This window comes from Mus caroli, chromosome 8 (genome assembly GCF_900094665.2).
Source record: "Mus caroli chromosome 8, CAROLI_EIJ_v1.1, whole genome shotgun sequence".
Classification (NCBI taxonomy): Eukaryota; Metazoa; Chordata; class Mammalia; order Rodentia; family Muridae; genus Mus; species Mus caroli.
The window spans coordinates 47,933,038-47,939,148 of record NC_034577.1 but is presented as its reverse complement, the minus strand read 5'-3'; positions in this window follow the sequence as shown (position 1 = coordinate 47,939,148).

Below are 6,111 nucleotides of genomic sequence, written 5' to 3'. Positions count from 1 at the left end.
CCTCCTCCTCCTCCTCCTCCTCCTCCTTCTTCTTCTTCTTCTTCTTCTTCTTCTTCTTCTTCTTCTTCTTCTTCTTCTTCTTCTTCTTCTCCTTCTCCTTCTTCTTTCTCCCCCTTCTCCTCTTCTTCTTTTCCTTCTCCTCCTCCTCATCATCAGCCTCATCCTCCTCTTCCTCTCTCTCTCTTTCCCCACTGACCTCTTCTCTCTTCCTGTCCTTCTCTGCCCCCTTTCTTTCTCTGTCTCTCCTCCCTTCATCAGACCTCCTTCTCAGGTCCCAAGTAAGCTTCCTTTCATACATGTCCTATGGCTGATACCTTTCAGCATGGGCCTTCTAAGGCATCCCCTCCTGCCTCATCAGACCTCATTTTATAAAACATCAACACTGGGTGCTTGGTATCCACATGTTGCCCTGAGCCTTTTTCATGGTGAGCTTTTCTTTCTTTCTTTCTTTCTTTCTTTCTTTCTTTCTTTCTTTCTTTCATGTTTTTTTTATTGGATATTTTCTTTATTTACATTTCAAATGTTATCCCTCCTCCCAGAAACTCCCATTCCATCCTCCCTCCCCCTGTTTCTATGTGGGTGCTCCTCCACTCACCCACTCACTCCCACCTCCCCACTCTTGATTCCCCTACACTGGAGCATCTAACAAGCATTCATAGGACCAAGGGCCTCTCCTCCCATTGATGCCTGACAAGGCCATCTACTGCTACATATGCAGATAGAGTCATGTGTACTCCTTGGTTGATGGCTTATTCCCTGGGAGTTCTGGGAAGTCTGGTTGGTTGATATTGTTGTTCTTCCTATGGGTTGCAAACCCCTTCCACCCCTTCAGTTCTTTCTCTATTGGGGACCCCCCGCTCAGTCTACAAATGCTATGAGCATTCATCTCTGTATTTTTAAGGCTCTGACAGGGCCTCTCAGGAGACAGCTATATCAGACTCCTGTCAGCATGCACTTCTTGGCATTCATAATAGTGTCTGGGTTTCATAACTGTATATGAGATGAATCCCCAGGTGGGACCATCTCTGGCTGGCCTTTTCTTCGGTCTCTGCTCTATACATTATCTCCAAATTTGCTCCTGTGAGATTTTTTTTTCCTTTTAACAAGGACAGAAGCACCTATATTTTGGTCTTCATTCTTCTTGAGCTTCATGTGGCCTGTGAATTGTATCTTGAGTATTTGGAGCTTTGAGGCTAATATACACATATCAGTGAATGCATACCATGTGTGTTCTTTTGTTGGAGATCTGAAGACTCCTTTTTCATCTTTGCTGACTGCAACAAACCTCTTTCTCTTGGGCTGGTTCCACTCCAAGTTAGCAGCTTTCCTTGGCAGATATCCCACAGCTCTGGCATCTGGAACATCTTGGGGTCCCCAGGCAAACTTCAACATTACAGCTTCTTCTTCCATTGTCTGGGATCAATACATGATCTTCTGGGATCTTCTAAAGAGCTTAAGTCACTTCTCTAGCTTTCCTCTCTGTAGTATCCTAAGCTCGGGTGATTTAGTCCACTGCTTGGTGATCATCCTATAGTACTGGCATCTCCAACACACTAGGGTCTTCAACTGCAGCAATGCTTCACCAATACCCTCTCATAGGCTCTTTTCATGGTGACAAACCTCAAATCCTTTGCATGACCCCTTCAGTCCCAGGATGTCAACTGCAACTGAAGCTGCACTTTTACCAGTAGCCTTCCATGGCCTCTCACAGTGCTAAGCCTCAGCTGCTTTTCATGACCCCCTTATGCCTTCAAAACCAGTACCACCTGGGTGATTCTTACACATTACCACATCTAGCTGCAGCATGGAATACAAGCTTGGCTATCTCTAGAACACAGCTTATTTGTGCTCTTAGAAAACACTTTCCAGATTTCACCTTAGTGAAGCTGGCCTCTTCTTAACACCCATTTCTTAGGTCCAGCTAACCATCATCAATTGTCCCTGTAGTCCCTTCTATTTTTGACTCTAAAGCCAGAGCCACATGGCCTAAGCTGCTGAGTTCTACTTGCTGGAGGTGGAACATGTTCCCTTGTTTTATTACATTAGCACCAGCTTTCTGTTTTCTTTTACTGCCTAAGCTTGGCTGTCTTAGAACTTGCTCTGTAGATTTGACCTTAAACTCAGAGATCTGTAATACTCTGTGTGCTGAATGCAGAGATCAAAGGTGTGTATCACCATACCTGGACTTAAGCTTTTTCTACTTGGAATTTGCTTTATTCCAGGCTCGCCTTGAACTCAGAGATCTGCTTGCCTCTATCTCCTAGGATTAAAAGTGTACCACCATGCTTGGATTTGGTACTCACTTTGTCCCTTTATTACTTGAACCATACATTTTATATTTTTCCTTTCTCAGCTTGATCCTTTTCATAAAAATATTCTTCGTAAAACTAAACCAGAGAACAGTCTCTGCTAGGCTTTTTTGAGACTTTCTTTGTCAATGCAATAAATATAAATGTGTTTACCTTAGTCTCAGGTAGACTCTTCAGACAAGGGCCAAAAGCAGCTACATTCTTCACCAAAATACCACAAAAACAGTCTCTAGGCCACATTCTGAAATTCCTCTCCTTTAAACCTCTTGGGCTAGTTTTGCACAGTTCAAGTCACTCTCAACAATGAAGTCTTCCATATTCCTAGTAGGATGGCTCATTAGGCCCCATTTAAAGCATTCTACTGCTTTCCAAATCCACATTCCTCCAAATAAAAACATGGTCAGGCCTATCACAGCAATACCCCAGACCCTGGTACCAACTTTTGTCTTAGTTAGGGTTTTACTTCTGTGAACAGACACCATGACCAAGGCAATGCTTGAAAGGACAACATTTAATTGGAGCTGGCTTATAGGTTCAGAAGTTCAGTCTATTATCGTCAAGGTGGGAGCATAGCAGCATCCAGGCAGGCATGGTGCAGGAAGAACTGAGAGTTCAACATCTTGTTCTGAAGGCAAACCAGAGAAGACTAGCTTCCAGGTCCACACTCACAGTGACACAGTTCCTCCAACAAGGCCACACCTTCAAAAAGTGCTACTTCCTGAGCCAAGCATATTCAAACTACCACACTAAGTAAAGGCTCACTGGTTTAAATTCACTTGAGCACCAATCTGGCATTTGCTTGAGACAGTTTTGTGGACCCCAGATGTACTAGTAGCGTGGTAAAGGGTTTGTTACCAGAGGCTTACCAGTTGTTTCTGAGAAGAAAAAAAAAGTCTTTCTCTTTGGTGTCCTCCATCACCCTGTGTATTTGAGCTGTCCATTTCTTCTTTACTATGAAGTCTCAGGCAACACCTGGGTGTGGTATGTCACCAGAATATCAACAGGCCCCACTGATCTTAGGCACAGTTGTCAAGCATCCAGATCAGCACCCCAGAAGTAGAGGAAAGCAATTTGGAGGCGAAGCCAAACAGATTCTAGGAGGAACACAATTTTTAATGACCTCTCTCTTTTTTTAATTAATTATTTATATCATTTTTTTATTAGCTGTGAGAAGGCCTCTTTCTCTATAGATCATACTGTGGACATTCCACGTAGTAAGAGCATACCAACTGATCATCTGTGTATTTGGTGGTGGAGTTTTCCCTTCCGTCATCTCAGAGACTGAGTCAGATCAATCTGTTTTTCTCACTACATGGAGGTATTTTCTTGGGCCCAAACTGTTTTGTTTTAAAGTAACTCCTGCACCCCTGCAGCTGTCATATACTGTAACCTGCCCCTCCTGCCCCCCCCCAACCTGAAGCTCACTGAACAAGACCTCCACTTCCTTGTCATTAAGGAGATTATCTAGGGTGGAGCCTGCCTCCCTGGATCACTCTATTGTTCTGGCACTGTGGGAGTCCCCCTAGCTGTTCTGGAGTCTACACTTGATCACCTGCAGCTGGGCTCCAAGGATGATTTGGCGGGAATGGGCTTTCTCCTCTCCTTTATAAAGTGTGTCTGCCATTAAAAATTTGAACCTTGAGCAGACTAGCTTGTCTTGGTTCTGATAGAACCTAGTGGGGAAACCCCCACTCAACTCCCGATTTGGCGTGCACCCAAGAATCACGAACAGACTACCATCTTGATGTAAATACGTGAGGACGTTTAATTACGGAGTCCCGGACCGACATGCATCCCACATAGGAGATAACAGATGTCGGCCACGAGGCTCAAAAGCTAGGGGTTTTTATGGCGTAAGGGGCTTAGGGGTGTGGAATTCAGCATAGCTACACACTATTGGCTTATTCAAACATTAACAGAAAGATTACAGGGCATCAGGACTTTGTTCCTGTGGGTTGGGGGCTTATTTTTGTTCACATAGCAACCAGTTGACGTATGACTTTACCTGGTGTCAAGGGGCAGTAGACAGAGGGGAGGTTCTGTCTAGGTGGTGTTGACCCAGACAAGATAGCCCTGCTTGTACAATCAAGCTGTTCTTAGGAATGTCTTAACAATAGCCCTGTCTGTTCTGCTTTGTTCTCGGCCCCAGGCCAGGGGCTCATAGACAACTCTTTTACATGAATCACAAGATACAAAATCTCATTTTCTTTCAATTCCATTATTTCTCTACCCGCCTAGATTCCCTCTTCTCTTCTAGTTCCAAGATGCCTTCCAGGCTCGAACCTAGACATGAGAGCCGCCAGCCGGCCCCAACAATATACCTGCTTTTCTGTTATCTCAAAACAGTCATGGATGAGCTCCTGATGCAGCAGGCAAGAGGGTAACTAAATTGATGGCTGTGGGTTTCTCAAACCCACACTTAAGACTGGCCCAGGAGTAGGGCCAGGTACTTGCTCACACAATCATTATACAGTCAGCTTCTTGGAGGAGGTCATGGGGTGCTGTGAGCATAAGATCTTGATCCAGAGTTAATTTGTTTGCTTTTTTTTTTTTCCCATTAGACTATCAGTAGCTGCCACAGGACTTTGACAGATGGCTTATCCTATGGCTAGAGGTTCCAATTATTTGGACAAGTATGTCTCATAATTCCAAAATTTGAGTTAAAAACTTTTATAATGTCTTTTGTTTAGTCTCAGTCCAGATTAGGGCCTCCGTGTCCCATTTTGTGTTGGTCTCTAGAGGACTTGCTATTTCCATTACCATAAACTCTGGTATCCAGAAGCAGCAATACCTAGCTGCACCTAGGAACTTTCAAGTCTGTGTCTTAGTCTTTGGAGTTGGAACCTGAAGGCAGGCAACAATATTACTCTGAGGCAGGCTCCTTTTGCTTTCCCTCAGCTGGGAGCTGAGATAGGTATTCTCTGATGAAAAAATTTGGGCTTTCTTAACCAACATTTTGTAGCCCAGGGTCTATAATTCTTGTAGCAGCCCATCAGTAGCCCCTTTATAATCTATGTTCCCAGGAATTATATGATAGAAGGGTAAAGGTCATCACTTAAGATCTCATCAACAGGATTGGAAAACTTTTAAAGCTTTGGACCAACACAGTCCATTTAAGTTGTCTACTGTAAACTCCTACTGGGTCTGTCCATTTAAAACCAAAAATGGGTTGACTCACCTCTGTCAATGGGAGGCTGAACAATGCATGTTTTAGTTCTAAGAGAGTGTATACAGTTTCTCTGAAGAATCAGACTCATGAGAATAGGAGGTGTTAGGTTTTAAAGTATTGACATAAGTGGATTTGCAGTGTTTACTAGGACCAAATAAAAATATTGATCAACTGAAAAGCTTTGAAGATGTTCTGTGTTCTGTAGTATCAAATACTTGCATATGATTTAGTTATTTCTGTAAAATTTAAATAAGCACATTTCTCTCATTTGTGCATAAATTTACTTTCATTTTTAATAAACACTAAAATATGTACCCCAAAAGAACTGCTTTAAAGATGGCCTAGTAGGCCATCACTGGAAAGAGAGGCCCATTGGACTTGCCAACTTTATATGCCCCAGTACAGGGGAATGCCAGGGCCAAGGGGTNCTGGAAAGAGAGGCCCATTGGACTTGCCAACTTTATATGCCCCAGTACAGGGGAATGCCAGGGCCAAGGGGTGGGGGTGGGTGGGTGGGGGACTGGGGGGGGGAGTGTATTGGGGACTTTTTGGATAGCATTGGAAATGTAATTGAGGAAATTACCTAATTAAAAAAAAAAGAACTGCTTTAAATTAACACCCTTTATGGTTTAT